Here is a 17515-nt window from a genome sequence, read left to right on the forward strand (position 1 = left end):
ACAGGGATAAGAGTGGAGATGCAGATGGAGCAGAGTCCCGGGGTCCTGATCTTACAGGAGGGGAGAAATTCCTCTCTGACGTGCAATACTTCTGTCGCCATGGCCGGTGTGCAGTGGTTCCAACAAAATCCTGGAGGACGTCTCATATTCCTGTTTTATATAGCTTCAGGAGTGGAACAAAAAGGAAGATTAGAAGCCACAGTCAATACCAAGGAACGTTATAGCCACTTATACATCAGAGACTCCCAGCCTGGGGACTCAGCCACTTTCTTCTGTGCTGTAGAAGCACAGTGCCCTTAAACACCTGCAGCCCATACAAAAAAACATAGCTGAGAACTAACCCAAACTCTAGTGTGGGAGTAGGGGCCTAATGTGAATAAAATTGCATCTCCTGATTCATGCAGAATATATTTCTAAATGAGCTACAGATCAGGCACATACATGGTTCACCTGGAGATCCCTGTGCAGATGGGGTTATTAGGTAAAATCCTTAGATGGATCACCTCTCTGGCATACAATTCTATCCTTCTGAGTGGGAGTGAGCAGCCAACTTGATGTGGAGCAGAGTACTCAATCTTTCCATGTCCAAGAGCAAGAAAGCACAAATCTCACCTACATTTTCCTTTCCATATCTTTCTATGGCTTACATTGGTACAGACAGGAACCCTGGCAAAGCTCCAAGATCTTTCTTCTAATGCATTTAAATGAGGAAGGAAAGGAAGAGGAAAAATAAAGGGCATCGTTAGTATAAAGAATTGGCAAAGCTTCCTGCATACCAGACCAAAGATCAGCCACCTACCTCTGTGTTGTGATGGCACAGGGTTTCCCAAGCACCTGAACCCTGAGCCCTGAACCCAGATATGTGGCTGCTCTTCCCAAACCCAACAAGAAAGAAATGTCTTGCACATTGTTACTCACCTTTAGCGCGGTGCTGAGAATTGCACACTTGATAAATCAAAGTGATGTCTACTTCAAAAGAAACTGGAAATGCTGATAAATACTCAATATACGAAAATTGGACATCATCAAAAATGGAATGGAATGAATAAAGATCATATCCTAGGCATTAGTGAGCTGAAATGGACTGGTGTTGGCCATTTTGAATCAGACAATCATATGGTCTTCTATACTGGGAATGAATGATGTCACATTCATAATCAAAAAGAACATTGCAAGATCTAAGCCCTGGTGGCACAGTGGTACCAAAAAGAATTGGTCAATGTTCAACCATCTGAGGAGGTAGCATAGATCAAAAGCTGATGGTATTGAAGGACAAAGTCCAAGCTGCACGGAAGACATTGATGAAAAACAAGACTCCAGGAATTGATGGAACACTAATGGAGATGCTTCAACAAACAGATAGAGCACTAGAAGTACTCACTCATCTGTGCCAAGAAGTTTGGAAGATAGCTACCTGGCCAACTGACTGAAAGGGATCTAGATTTGTGCCCATTCCAGAGAAAGGTGATCCAACAGAATGTGGAAATTACCAAACAACACTAATATCACACAAGTAAAATTTTACTGAAGATAATTCAAAACCTTGCAGGGTACTGCTAGAAATTCCAGCTGGTTTCAGAAGAGGATGTGGAATAAGGGATATCATTGTTGATATCAGATGGATCTTGGCTGAAAGCAGAGAATACCAGAAAGATGTTTACCTGTGTTTTTTAGACTACACGAATGAATTTGGCTGTGTGGATTATAACAAATTATGGATAACATAGTGAAGAATGAGAATCCCAGAACACTTAATTGTGCTCATACTGAACTTGTGCATAGAACAAGAAGCAGTTATTCAAGCAGAACAATGGAATATTGAGTGGTTTAAAATCAGAAAAGGTGTGTGTCAGGGTTGTATCCTTTCACCATACTTATTCAATCTATATGCTGAGGAAATAATCCGAGAAGCTGGACTGTATGAAGAAGAACATAGTATCAAGATTTGTGGGAGAATCATTAATAACCTGCTATATGCAGATGACACAAACTTGTTTGCTGAAAGTGAAGAGGACTTGAAGCACTTACTGATGAAGATCAAAGACCGCAGCCTTCAGTATGGATTACTCCTCAACATAAAACAAAAATCCTCACAATTGGACCAATAAGCAAAATCATGATAAACAGAGAAAATATTGAAGTTGTTAAGGATTTCACTTTACTTGGATCCACAATCCACACCCATGGAAACAGCAGTCAAGAAATCAAATGATGTATTACATTGGGCAAATCTGTTGGAAAAGACCTCTTTAAAATGTTGAAAAGCAAGGGTATCACTTTGAATGCTAAGGTCAACCTGACTTAAGCTGTGATACTTTTGATCGCCTCATATGCAACGCGGCAATGAATAAGGAAGACTGAAGAAAAACTCATGCCTTTGAATTATGGTGTTGGCAAAGAATATTGAATATACCATGGATTGCCAGAAGAATGAATAAGTCTGTCTTGGAAGAAGCACACCCAGAATGCTCCTTGGAAGCGAGGACGGCAAGAGTTCATCTCAAGCACTTTGGACATGTTATCAGGAATGACCAGTTTCTGGAGAAGGACAACATGGTTGGCAAGGTAGAGAGTCAGTGAAATAGAGGAAGATCCTCAATGGGATGTATTGACACAGTGGCTGCAACAATGGGCTCAAACATAGCAATGATTGTGAAGATGGTACAGGACCAGGCAGTGTTTCGTTCATAGGGTCACTATAAGTCGGAACCAACTCGACGGCATCTAACAAGAAAGACAATATTCAGTCTAGTCCTAAACACAAGTTCTAAGGTCTTAATCTCTAAATCAGGGATACAGTGAATGAGCAATTCGAGTCAGAGGACCCCTCAAACCCAGTAATAAGCCTCTGTGGTAAAATGAACATTTAAATGAATAAATGAGTACCGTTTATTCTTACCCTATATTATACTCATGTATGAAGGGAAATCATAACAGAGTAACACCTTAGTGTCAAAGAAAAAAAAATGTTATGCCCTGTAACACCTCATTTAGTTTTTTGTTCCAGATTCTTACAGTGTGTTAAATGGTTCAGTGTGTTCATATTCAATACTGCCTATTTATATCATTTCATTCTTGGTTATACTTTGGAAAGACCATTGGAAAAAAGCTAACTTCCAGCCATGAGTGTGCTATATCACTTTGAGCAAGTGAGTCAATTTCTTTGTACCTCGTCTCAGAATCCTCATCTGTAATGAGATTTCCCATAAACCATTTCTCACAAGGCTCATACATTCCATCATTCAACAACTATTTTTTTAGTATGTGTTAGGTAGTGGGTAGGGAGCTTTGAATAAATAAAGACTTCCTTCCCTTGCTAAATATGTAGTCTAGTGGGGAATACATTCTTGTCTTCAGAGACTTCCTGTACGGTGAAAAAAGGACTAAACTAGGAAAGTGAAGAGTTTTATAAAAAAAAAAAAAAAAGTCAGACACAGCTTCCTAAGGTATATGATACCACAGCTGAAACTCAAAAGTTTAATAGGAGTTAATCAGAATGAAGGATGAAAGAGAATAAAGGAAAGTGCCTCAATTTGATGGAATAATATTTATAGGTTGAAAGCAAGGAAGATAATGGCAAATTTAAAACCTAGAAAGTAATTTGCAGGTAATAAAGTAATGTGCAGGGGTGACTCTCATTTTATGGGAGAATTGAAAAAAGATCCTGGAAATGTATTGTGGTCAGGTGAAGGACATGGGGAACAAAAACCACCAAGCATGTTTACATGTTCACGGAGCACAGATGGAGGTAATTGCGATGAGGATCAGTGAAAAGAATCATGAAGCTAATTAGCAATAAGAAGACATTAATTCTCCAGAGGCCCAAACTCTCTTATAAAGGAAGGAGATTCCTGCACAAATGGATTACATGATAGGTTTTGACTACTGAATAAAGGCAACAATTGCTTTTAAAACTCAGGAAATATATAAAGGAGTATTCTCTTAAGAGGAAAAAAAAAAAGATTTTCTGGCTGTTGCAGGGTAGCTGATACTGGAGTTTCTTTTTTTGCCTCTCTCTCTTTTATTAATTGTGCTGCAAACAGCTTACATACTCAGCTGCTAACTGAAAGTTGGCAACTTAAAGTCCACTCAGGTGCCTCGGAGGAAAGGCCTGAAAAATCAGCCACTGAAAACCCTATGGAGGGCAGTTCTACTCTGACACACATGGGGTCACCATGAGTTGGACTGACTTAGTGACAAGTGGTTTGGTTTTCTTGGTTTTGAAGCATGTATATACATGCTTCAGTCATTGTCATCGAGTTAATTCCGACTTTTAGCGACCCTATAGGACAGAGTAGAACTGCCTCGTAGAGTTTCCAAGGAGCACCTGGTAGATTCAAACTGCTGACCTTTTGGTTAGGTGCGGTAGCACTCAACCACTACACCATCAGGGTTTTCGTCATATGTGTACATACATATATACACGCACACATATGTATATATTTACCCATACATATATACATCCAAAACCCAAAACCAAACCCAGTGCAGTCAAGTCGATTCCGACTCATAGCGACCCTATAGGACAAAGCAGAACTGCCCTAAAGAGTTTCCAAGGAGCACCTGGTGGATTCGAGCTGCAGACCTTTTGGTTAGCAGCCGTAGCACTTAACCACTATGCCAGCAGGATTTCCTGTATGTTTATATGCATGTGTATATATATGCACATATGAAAGTGTGTATATATATATATATACGCATACATATACATATAAAAAATTATACACACGTACATATATGTACACACACACATATATATACTCACACATTTTTTTTATATATATAAACCCTGGTAGGTAGTGGTTAACAGCTATGGCTGCTAACCAAAACCTCGGCTGTTCAAATCTACCAGGTGCTCCTTGGAAACCTTATGGGGCAGTTTTATCCCGTCCTTTAGGGTAGCTATGAGTTAGAATAGGCTTGAACGGCAGTGGGTTTTCGGTAAATATATAGCAAAATATTTGCCATTTCAACATTTTTTACATGTACTGTTCCATAATATGAATTACATTCATCATGTTGTGCAATCCTCACCACTGTCCGTTTCCAAAGGTTTCCATCATGCTTAACAGAAGCTCAGTTTCTCCTAAGTGATGAACCCCTCTTTCTCTCTCCCTCCCACCCCTGGTGACCACTAATAAACTTTGGTCTCTATACATTGGCCTACATTTGTCTTCTCTGGAAGTTAAATATGATTAAATGAGGTATGATTCAATGCAAAGTTGACAAGGGGTGGGTGATGGTAGTTCGTACTATATTAAGCTGGAAACCTACTTTCCCCAAATTCCCTTCTTTGTATGATACCAGATTAGAACTGTCCCAAAAGCCACCAGTGTGACATACAGAGAGCAGAAGTGAAACAGCAGCCGTTGCTGGCTGAAGGCCGTCGTACTCAGATGTAACAGACAGACACAGAAACGCTCAGCAGCTTCCAGCAGATGGAAGGGGAAGGTTTGCTCTTTAAGACATGTGTGTCCAGATACCTGTTGGAAGAAACGTTCTGATTGCTTATCAGAAACTCGTATAACCAGAAAAGAGTAGAACTTCAAAGAACGCACTTATAGCAACATGGGTTGAAATGGAAAGCAGAGAAAAAAGAGTGATGTGGCCTCTGTTCCCATGAGATGTTGTGTGGAAGGAGACATATATATCACCATACAGGGATCTAGGAATCAAATACTTTTAATTAAAAAAAAAAAAAAAATCTCACCAGGAAGGTACGCAAAGGAATTACTTGCAATATAATCTTGTGAATATTTTTTAAAATACCATTCTAATTCTGACAGAGTAAAGGTATCAAAGGAATAAACTAAATGCCCCACAATTCCTGGTAGCATAGAGTCTATTAGGAGAGAGACGCTTCTTTAAACATATCGACTGGCTCGGTTCAGCCTCTGAAAATATGAGTGTGGATATGCTCTGACAACTTGTCCCATCCTCTCTCCCATCTGAGCCAACTTCCCTTCCAGAGACAGCTGTGTCACCCACCTCCAGTTTTCTGCATGGACTTGTCAAGAAAACTGCAAGGCTGAGGTCCTGGCTCTTAACAGGAGTGATTTCTCTAGGAACAAGAGTGCCAACAAGAATTTTCATAGCATCCTTTGTGTGGTGACAACCACTGTTTGCATTATTTAGGACAGTCCCTGATGGAAAGCTGAGCATTTAATAAATTCATCGTTTGCTCTTCTGGAGGCTCAAACCATTTGAAATCTTTCCACCTCCAGAAAGGAGCCTCCTGCTTTTGGGAAACTGAAACATCATCAGCTCTTGTAATGATCATCACTCTCATTAAAAAAAAAAAAAAAAAAAAATCCAGTTCTATTGCATTGTAATTGTTCTATGATGTGATTTAGAGTCTCTTTACCGACACATGTTCTTCAGTATGAGGGTCTCTCCCTGTTCCAGTATTGATATCACAAGAGGAGCAGAATCCAGGCAGTCAGTCAGCCCAAGAACAAGGTCTCTGCCTCTGACAGGGTTCTGGGGCAGGTGAGGTGCAACTTCTCAGTTATCAACACTATGGAGTCCCTGTTCTTTCCTATTAAGTCTAGTATGCCGTCCAAGGCCTTCAATTTCTTCTGAGACACACCTCAGAAGACAGCAATGGGGTTTCACGGCAGACATGGAACAGGATGAAACATCCTTCCGTCTGAAGAAATGGCTAGCTGAGAAAGAAGACTCAGCCATGTATTGCCCAGTGAGAAGAACTGCAAGGGAAGTGGACATTGCAGGAATATTGCCATGTAACTATGATACCTGTCTACAGATGAGGATTAGAAGATTTCTTCTGCTTTTCAAAGTTTCACAAAGCTAAAACTGTAAGCTGTCAATAAGCCACAATCACCCACATAGCTTGCTGAAAAAAAGCTTGTTTCATTCCATCCTTCAACCAGATCCGTTTCCTGTATGGAGACAGTGTGTCGCCCGTATTTAATGATTCTGCTTGTGTCTGTGCTGAAGTTTGTGCGTTATGTATTTAATTTTACCTAAATAATGTATGCTTGCGTGTGTGCGTTTGTGTTTCTGTGTGTGTGTTATACTCCAATAGTCCCCCAGCACCTGCAAAGTCAGCCTTCTTAGTCCCTCCTACACGGCTCTTCACAGTGTGCATGTAACGTAGCTGCCCTTCCTAACATCAACTCATAAATTTCCTATGCATAGGCACTAAACTCCACTAAAAAAAAAACCACATATCTTTCCTTAGCACTCCTGGCTATAACTTGCCTGTGTGCTTTTGAAATTGCTGATAGCTTCACCTGGAGAGCCCTTCCCACCATAACCACCTGGTCAATCTTACCTGTTAAAAGCAATTGAAGGAGCCCCACCTTTGTGAGACCTTTCCTGACTCCACACTGCTACCCTTCTCAACAGAACTAATTGATCACCTTTAGGTTTCCCTCATTGAAACCTCTCACACACAACGCCATGTTGTAAGTATGTAGTTACTCGTTTGTCTTTTTCTTTAGACTGTGTATTCAGAATGAGGATTGTTCCATCATCATGTTTGAAACCCAAACTCAAACACAGTACCAGATACCTCATAGCAACTAAATAAATGCTGATTAAACATATAAGTATGTAATAGGATCAACGAAAATTCATCACTACAAGGTCTAAAACAAATGGGTTTTAAGTATGATATGGAACATGGACAACTGATAAGTTTCTCCTGAACTGGACAATTAAAAACCAAAAAACCAAACTCGTTGCCATTGCTGTTAGTGTGGACTTAATAGAATTTTAATTGAGGCTTTGTGACTCCCAGAAAATTGGTTTCTTTATTATTCAAGTGAAATTTCAAAACATTTCTTCCCGTAGTAATACATGCATCAGATATTATTTTATTTTGTGGTATCTATGTCTTTGATCAAACTTATTATCATGGTTGTGTTGGAATTTATTCTCAGTTGCCCTACTGACTTAGCATGAAAAGCATAGTAGATTCTTCCTGTCTCTTCTGTCATATTAAACTGTGGAGCAATACAGCACACATAGGTTAAGAGCAAAGGCAAACAAATATGCTGTCTTTTTGGCATCTTGTGTAACTTTCAAGGTCATGGTCTTATGCTGTTTATAGATTTACAGGATCATGTCATTTTTTCTCATTTGAGACTGCAGAACACATTAAGTAATCTCCGCCAAATTCCAAGAGATAATCCCACTCAGAGGGTGATCTAACACAGAGGTTGAATTTTGTTGTGTTGATTCGTATTTTTAAGAGAGGCACTCAAAATTTACTTCTCATTTAATTCTCATGTGCCATTTGTTTAACCAGGGAAAATCCGGACACATCTGAAGACCGTGTCAGAATACAATTACGTTAAAGGTAAAGCTACCAAACTTTCCCTGTGTTTGAAATTTGTCATGATTGTATTAAATAGATACATGTCTTTATGTGTCCCCAATAAACATCAATTCTTAATATTCTAAAATAAAGTATTTGCCTCCTTATGGCAATGGACATGATTGACCTAATATAATTCTCTATATTCTCAGTTATCATTTTCTACTATTACAAAAATATGCATTTAAATTAAGCGGTCTCTGAAAACCTTTCTTTCTCTTACAATCTCTTATTTTAACTTTTTTTTTTTTTTTAATGGGGAAGGGATTACAAGCTGATTCTTGGGGTTTACATTTTCAGAAATGTTCTACATATGTACCAAAGGGGGCAGTGCTTCCTTTCATAAAGAGAAATAACTTTCACACACACACACACAAAGCTATTCATGCGTGAAGTAGAAAGGCCTGTGGAAGGAAATGAATGAAGTGCAGGAAGTTGGGGCCAGATTTACTATTGCCTGCGGAAGGACAGAAGACAGTCTGAGTCTTCACAGGAAGAATGGACAAGCTCCTGGGAGCATTATTGTTGATTCTGTGGCTTCAGTCAGACTGTGAGTTGTGGATGGGAAATTTGAATATAGTGGAAAAACCCCAAGATACATTACAAGGCTGGAAAAAAAAAAGAGGAGGAGATAATTGGAGGTGTTTTGTTTTTTGGCTCATGCAGGTTTTCTGTGGGGACTTAAAGAATAAAATTTTAAATCTGTTACTTTCTTTTCAATCAGGGGTGAATAGTCAGCAAACGGAGAAGGACAACCAGCAGGTAAAGCAAAATCTTCCATCTCTGAAGATCCAGGAAGGAGAAATTTCCATTTTGAACTGTGATTATACTAATAATCTATTCGTTTACTTCGCATGGTACAAAAAATCCCCTGCTAAAGGCCCTGCACTCCTGATAGCTACACAATCAGGTGTGGAGAGAAAGGAAAGATTCACAGCCTTCCTCAATCAAAGTGCCAAACACTTTTCTCTGCATATTGCGGCCTCCCAGCCTGGAGACTCAGCCACCTACTTCTGCGCAGCAAGTACACAGTGCTCTGCAGGCACCTGCAGCCTGTACCCAAACCTGCAGCTGGCTCCAAGCCAAGCCTTGTTTTGGAGTCTCTGATTGGGAGGCCCACACACTTGCTTCCGTTTACACACAGCAGTATGCAAGGGTGTGCTTTAAAGTAAATAAGGTAAGTTGAGCTTAAAGCAAGACTGATACTTGGCAAGTTCTATAAATGAGTTAGGAAAGTTCCCTAAACATTAGGGTGCAAAGAGTCTAACCTTTCTGCTTTTTACTTTCAGCAAGAGGTTGTTGGTTTAGCTAAAGCACAATCTCAGATGATTCTTTGCCTCCATTGGATCCCGGAATGAAGATACCCTGCTTCCAATATATTTTCAGGGGGAAAAAACATACAAGAAGACATTTCCAAGAGTCTTGACCACTCTATCCAACCTCCAACTTCTGCTAAATCACCATTAGAAGAAAGAAAAGTAGAAGGAGGAGAAGAAGAGGGGAGGAGAAGGGGTGAGGAGAATGAGGAGGAAGAGAAATGAAGGAAAAATAGCAATAATAATAGCAATAGTTACTAAATTTTATTGAACTTTTATGATACCACCCATTTTACACCCATTCTAAGGAATGCTCCTTAGAAGCAAGACTAGGGAGACTTCGTCTCACATACTTTGGACAAGTTATCAGGAGCGCCCAGTTCTGGAGAAGGACATCATGCTTGGTAGAGGGTCAGTGAAAAAGAGGAAGACCTTCAACAAAATGGATTGACACAGTGGCTGCAACAATGGGCTCAAGCATATCAACAACTGTTAGAATGGCGCAGAACCAGGCAGCTTCTCTGTTGTATGAGTGGGAACTGACTCGATGACACCTAACAACAATAACAACCTTATAGGATCCTCCTAATAACTCTTTAATATAGCTGTTATAATAATCCATATTTTAGAAGTTAAAACAGGCTATGAGGGGTTAGGAAATTTGTTCAGGGTCACTAACTTAGTAACTCTGGAAAATAGGGTTCGTGCCTCTACCTGACTGCAAGACCCACACTTTGAAACATCAACAACACTGCCTTCCATCAGAAGCCATTGACTAGGCATACACACTTTTGAAAAGCTGTCAATTCCTTCGATTCTTAGCACACATTTCTTCATCATTGACCCAGAGAGGGGTCTCATTACCCCTCACAGACAATGAAAGCCTGAAAACATGGTTTATTTATGTGCGTTATGCTTGTAGATAAATGGTTAGAACTTGTCCCTCATGAACTGATTTTATGAAGCTGTATTCTTTTCATTTTGAGGATGTGGAAATTCAATATGCTTTTCAGAAAGCATGAGGAAGCCTCTGGAAATCTCATACTTTACCTGTGGCTTAATCTGGCTCTTGACTTCTTCAGGTGATACTGAACACATTTCTGAACAGAATAAAATCCCTTGCTGTGGAGTCAATTACGATGCACGAAGACCTTGTGTGTTGCAGAATAGAAGCGTTCATAGGGCTTTCTTGGTCTTAGTCTTTATGGAGGAGTCCCTGGGTGGGACCAATGGTTAAGCACTCAACTACTAGCCAAACATTGGCATCTTGAAATCACCCAGACGCGCCTTGGAAGGCAAGCCTGGCGATAGGCTTCCGAAGGGTCACAGCCTTGAAAACCCTGTGGAGCAGTTTTACTCTGCACACATGATGTCGCCATGAGTCAGAATCAACTTGACAACGACTAACAAAAACAACAATTTTTACGGAAGCAGAGCCTTTCTTCCATGGTGTCACTAAGTGGGTTCCAATCTCCAACCTTTAGTTTAATAGACCAGCACTAACCATTTGTGTCAGCCAGAGACCTTCTGAACAGAATGTTATGTGGCCTTGAGTGAATTCCCAAATCATAACAACCCTATATGACAGGGTAGAACTGCCCCATAAGGTTTCCTAAGCTGTAATCTTTACAAGAGCCGACTGTCAGGTCTTTTCTCCTGCAGAAGGGCTGGTGAGTTTAATGACCTTTCTTTTAGCAGTTGCAACCTTAACCATAGAGCCCCCAGGGCTCCTTTCTGAACAGAATTCTGTTGCTGGAGAGACGATTCTGAGTCATGGCAACCCAACAGAACACAGTAGAAGTGCCACATAGGGTTTCCAAGGCTGTCATCTTTACAGAAGCAGACTGCCACCTTGCTCCCTCTAAGCAGCTGGAATCACAGACCTTTTGGTTAGCAGGTGAGTGTTTAATCACTGCGCCACCAGGTCTCTTGCTGAACAGAAAAGAGGTGATATATAGCTTTGTTTAGTTTGGTTCGTCTGGAGATCCTTGTGGTGACAGTGTAGCTACAAGGTAAAATCTATAACTTGATCAATTCTTTCATATCTGATCCTATCCTTCTGAGCATGGGTGAGCTTGGATGAGAATTCAGCTAAATGTGGATTAGATTTCCTTGATGCTTCCTTATCCAGGAGTAAGAGGGCACCAATCTCACCAGCAGTCTGTCTTCCACTTCTTTTTATGTTGTATATTTGCTGTGAGGTATTGTGCAAGATCATATGCATAGAGTGTGTTGTGTAATGATGATAATAACATGGAAAGTTGAAATAATCCCTGTTAAGTAAAGCAGTATGATAAGCCATTTAAGAGGGTAGGTTTATGCATCAGGTAGACATGTATCCCACTCTAAGCTCTATCATTGACTGAATTATGGCAAGCCAAGTTGGTAAACATTTATTAAACCTCAGTTTTCTCATCTGTATACTGGGAATAATAACAATAATCCTTTCAGAAGTTCTCCTGATGTCAAAACGAAAAAATTTTTTTTCAAGTGTTGCACAGTGTAAAAATTTAGTAAGTTTTCATACGTAAGAAAATGGAAACCCAGAAATGATAAGGAATTTTTCTCAAGATCACACGTTTAGTACGTTATGGAGAGTAAATTGAGTTCTGGGTCTTCCTAGCTATAAAATATAGCAGAGTATTTTTAATTTATGACATGACTGACATATTTTCTCCTCTGTTATATATTGGGGAAACCCTGGCAGAGTAGTGGTTAAGAGCTACGACTGCTAACCAAAAGGTCAGCAGTTCAAATCCACCAGGCACTCCTAGGAAACTCTGTCCTATAGGGTCTCTATGAATCGGTATTGACTCAACGGCAGTGGGCTGGGTTTTTTTTTGGGGGGGGGGTTATATATTGGGAGTAAAAGAAGGACAGAATGGAAGAAGGACAGTGAGAGAGAGAGAAACACAGAGACAGAGAGCAAGAGAGCAAACAGGGAAAAACACTTTGAAACCACCAAAAATATTACCTATTTACATATCCCATCACAGAGATAGATACACTCCCTGACGTGTGTTTAATACTGGGGCCGCAGACTCCATCAAAGAAAACCTGGCCCAACATTCTCTAACCTTTGAGTGATTCATTGCCCTAGCTCTGTTCCACACTCCTCTGTGGGGCTATAAATGTCATGTTCTTTTCAGCTACTTCTTGTACCGATGAAATGGAAAATGCTTTCTCTTCTGCCCTGACGCAGCCCTGGTTATTAACTGGGGTGGGTCACACAATCTTTTCTTCTACTGTTCTGTAAACAATATTTAAGCCAATTGGCAAGAGAGGTGATTAGGATTGTCCTATTAGTCAGTGCATGAGATCTTTTTTTTTTTTTTTAATTTTTATTGTGCTTTAAGTGAAAGTTTACAGTTCAAGTCAGCCTCTCATACAAAATCTTATACAAACCTTGCCATATACTCCTAGTTGCTCTCCCCCTAAAGAGACAGCACACTCCTCTCTACCGGGTATTCCCTGTGTTCATTCAGCCAACTTCCATCCCCCTCTGCCTTCTTATCTCCCCTCTGGACAAGAGCTGCCCGCATAGTCTCATGTGCCTACTTGAGCCAAGAAACTCACTCTTCACCATTATTATTTTCTATCTTACAGTCCAGTGCAATCCCTGTCTGAAGAGTTGGCTTTGGAAACGGTTTTAGTCTTGGGTTAACAGAAAGTCTGGGGACCATGACCTCCGGGTCCTTCTGGTCTCACTCAGACCATTAAGTCTGGTCTTTTAAAAAGAATTTGAGGTCTACATCCCACTGCTCACCTCATCAGGGATTCTCCATTGTGTTCCCTGTAAAGGCAGTCATTGGTGGTAGTCAGGCACCATCTAGTTCTTCTGGTCTCAGGCTGATGTAATTTTGGATTTATGTGGCCCTTTCTGTCTCTTGGGCTCATAATTACTTTGTGTCTTTGTTTTCCTTTGCTGCTGGTGGGTTTAGACCAATTCATGCTTCTGAGATAGCCACTTGCCCGCTAGCATTTAAGACCCCAGGTGCCATTCACCAAAGTGGGATGCAGAACGTTTTCTTAATAGATTTTATTATGGCAATTGACCCAGGTGTTCCCTGAAACCATGGTCCCCAGACCCCCATTCCTGCTACTCTGGACTTGAAAGTGTTCGGTTTATTCAGGAAACTTCTTTGCTTTTGGTTTAGTTCAGATGTGCTGACCTCTCCTGTATTGTGTGTTGTCTTTCTCTTCACCGAAAATAGTTCTTGTCTACTCTCTAATTAGTGAATACCCCCTCCATACCTCCCCACTCTCGTAACCTTCAAGGAATATTTTCTTCTCTGTTTAAGCTATTTCTTAAGTTCTTGTAATAGCGGTCTTATCCAATATTTGTCCTTTTGCAACTGACTAACTTCACTCTCCATAATGTCTTCCAGATTCCTCCATGTTATGAAATGTTTCATGGATTCATCGTTATTGTTTATCAATGTGTAGTACTCCATTGTGTGACTATACCATAATTTATTTATCATTCATCCGTTGGTGGGCACATTGGTTGCTTCCATCTTTTTGGTATTGTATATAGTGCTGCAATGAACATGGGTGTGCATACATCTTTGCGTAAAAGCTCTTATTTCTTTAGGATATCTTCCAAGGTTTAGGATTGCTAGACCGTATGGTAGTTCTATTTCTAGCTTTTTATTTTTATTTTTATTGTGCTTTAAGTGAAAGTTTACAAATCAAGTCGGACTCTCATACAAAAAGTTATATACAGCACACTCCTTCCCTCCACTCTCTCTTTTTGTGTCCATTTGGCCAGCTTCTGAGCCCCTCTCCACTTCAGACAGGAGATGCTAACATAGTCTCATGTGTCACCTTGATCCAAAAAGCTCATTCTTCACCAGTATCATTGTCTATTCCATAGTCCAGTCCAATCCTTGTCTGAAGAGCTGACTTTGGGCATGGTTCCTGTCTTGGGCTAACAGAAAGTCTGGGGACCATGACCTCTGGGGTTCTTCTAGTCTCAGCCAGACCATTAAGTCTGGTCTTTTTATGAGAATTTGGAGTCTGCATCCTACTGCTCTCCTGCTCCCTCATGGGTTGTCTGCTGTGTTCCCTGTCAGGATAGTCACTGGTTGTAGCTGGGCAGCATCTAGTTTTTCTATCTCAGGCTAATGTAGTCTCAGGTTTATGTGGACCTTTCTGCCTCTTGGGCTCGTAATTACCTTGTTTTTTTGGCGTTCTTCATTCTTCTTTGCTCTGGGTAGACTGAGACCAATTGATGCATCTGAGATGGCTGCTTACTAGTATTTAAGACCCCAGATGCCACTGTCCAAAATGGGATGCAGAACGTTTTCTTAATATATTTTATCAATGCGTGAGATCGTATATACCTGAAGTGGAACACTGGCAATTTTCTCGGCAATATCTCCTATACCCATGTGAGCCTCCTTTTATTAAAACCTCAGTCTCTAACAGCTACTCATGACTCTTCTCTCCGCCATTGTCACTTTCAATAGCAATAGGCTCTTTTCTGGGAGATCTCAGTCCGAACATTAGAAGGGGATTGATTTCTACCCCATATTGCCACAGAATGACTGATGGGGCCAGGCTAGAACGAATTCTGAGGAAAAGCTCAGTGATAGAAGCAAAAGTTGGAGTGGAAATCAAGGCCTAGAAAGGAAAACAGAGCCTAAATGTTCAGAAATAGCATTCTTTCTGTGCTAGGGCTCTGTGACTAGAGGCAAAAGAGAGAGCACAACAGAATTACTTGTTGCCTGGTTCTGCTTCATCTTCACAATTGTTGGTATGTTAGATTCCATTGCTGCAGCCACCGTGTCTTTTGAGTGCCTTCCAACATAATGGAACCCTGGTGTTGTGGTGGTTAAGAGCTATGGCTGCTAACCAAAAGCCTGGCAGTTTGAAACCCTATGTGGCAGTTCTACTCTGTCCTATAGGGTTGCTATGAGTCAGAATCAGCTCGATGGAAACGGGTTTGGTTTGGTTTGCTTTTCCAACCTAGGGGGCTCATCTTTCATCACTATATAAGACTTTGTTCTATTGTGATCCATAGGGTTTACATTGACTAATTTTCAAAAGTAGCTCACTAGGCCTTTCTTCCTAGTCTGTCTTAGTCTGGAAGCTCACCTGAAACCTGTACACCATGAGTGACCTCGTTGGTATTTGAAATGTTGGTGGCATAGCTTCTAGTATCACAGCAACACACAAGCCAGCACAGTACAACAAACTGACAGATAGGTGATGGTGCTAACTTTTGACCAGATTATGCTTCCTATATATACTTTCCCATCTCGTTGACTTTGGATTTGCCCATGTGACTACCTTTGACCAATGGAATGTGAGTGCTCAGGAAGTGTGCCACACAAAAGCAGAAACTAAATCTATTCACGTGGTTTGTTTCTATCCATTTTGTTTCTGCCCTATATGTACCAGATGATGGTTGTTCTTTCAGCTTTTATTCCATTATGTGAAGCAGACCCACGGTCGAGAATAAAAAGACAGAATTGCATTCCACTTTTAGCCGGGAAGAGAGCCTGAGAGCATGAGAACGGGAGCTGATCCACAGCTAAATACCATGAAAAACAAATTAAATTTTGTTGTGAGCTGCTGTGATTTTTTAAATAATTTTTATTGTGCTTTAAGTGAAAGCTTACAAATCAAGTCAGTCTGTCACACAAAAACCCATATACACCTTGCTACGCACTCCCAATTACTCTCCCCCTAATGAGACAGCCCGCTCTCTTCCTCCACTCTCATTTCATGTCCATTTCACCAGCTTCTAACCCCTCCACCCTCTCATCTCCCCTCCAGGCAGGAGATGCCAACACAGTCTCAAGTGTCCATCTGATCCAAGAAGCTCAACTCCTCACCAGCATCCCTCTCCAACGCATTGTCCAGTACAATCTGTGCCTGAAGAGTTGGCTTCGGGAGTAGTTCCTGTCCTAGGCCAACAGAAGGCCCGGGGGCCATGACCACCAGAGTCCTTCCAGGCTCAGACAGACCATAAAGTCTGGTCTTATGAGAATTAGGGGTCTGCATCCCACTGCTCTCCTGCTCTTTCTGGGGTTCTCTGTTATGTTCCCTGTCAGGGCAGTCATCGGTTGTAGCCAGGCACCATCTAGTTTTTCTGGCCTCAGGCTGATGTAGTCTCTGGTTCATATGGCCCTTTCAGTCTCTTGGGCTCGTAATCGCCTTGTGTCCTTGGTGTTCTTCAGTCTCCTTTGATCCAGGTGGCTTGAGACCAATTGATGCAACTTAGATGGCTGCTTGCTAGCATTTTAGACCCCAGATGCCACTCTTAAAAGTGGGATGCAGAATGTTTCCTTAATAGATTTTACTATGCCAATTGACTTAGATGTCCCCTGAAACCATGGTCCCCAGAACCCTGCCCCTGCTATGCTGACCTTCGAAGCATTCAGTTTATTCAGGAAACTTTGCTTTTGGTTTAGTCCAATTGTGCTGACCTCCCCTGTATTGTGTGCTGCCTTTCCCTTCACCTAAATTTTTTTAAAGTAATTCTTATCTACTATCTAATTAGTGGATGCCCCTTTCCCACCCTCCCTCCCTCTCCCCCTCGTAACCACAAAAGAATGTTTTCTTCTCAGTTTAAACTATTTCTCAAGTTCTCATAATAGTGGTCTTATACAATATTTGTCCTTTTGAAACTGACTGATTTCACTCAGCTTAATGCCTTCCAGATTCCTCCATGTTATGAAATGTTTCACAGATTCCTCACTGTTCTTTATCGATGTGTAATATTCCATTGTGTGAATATACCATAATTTATTTATCCATTCATCCTTTGATGGGCACCTTGGTTGCTTCCATCTTTTTCCTATTGTAAACAGTGCTGCAATAAACATGGGTGTGCACATATCTGTTC

General features: G+C 40.9%; 1 long non-coding RNA gene and 1 gene segment (V, D, J or C); both read left to right on the plus strand.

Moving 5' to 3' along the window:
* The window catches only part of LOC126084627 (T-cell receptor alpha chain C region-like), a 682839-nt gene that overhangs the window by 55243 nt on the left and 610081 nt on the right, over positions 1 to 17515 (plus strand).
* Positions 8719 to 17515, plus strand: part of LOC126084645 (uncharacterized) — a 178443-nt gene continuing 169646 nt past the window's right edge. For both annotated transcript variants that reach the window (XR_007519042.1, XR_007519043.1), the window contains exons 1-2: positions 8719 to 8894; positions 9069 to 9254. This is a non-coding gene — a long non-coding RNA (uncharacterized LOC126084645). The remainder of the gene's footprint in view (positions 8895 to 9068; positions 9255 to 17515) is intronic.

This window comes from Elephas maximus, chromosome 10 (genome assembly GCF_024166365.1).
Source record: "Elephas maximus indicus isolate mEleMax1 chromosome 10, mEleMax1 primary haplotype, whole genome shotgun sequence".
NCBI classification, from domain to species: Eukaryota; Metazoa; Chordata; class Mammalia; order Proboscidea; family Elephantidae; genus Elephas; species Elephas maximus.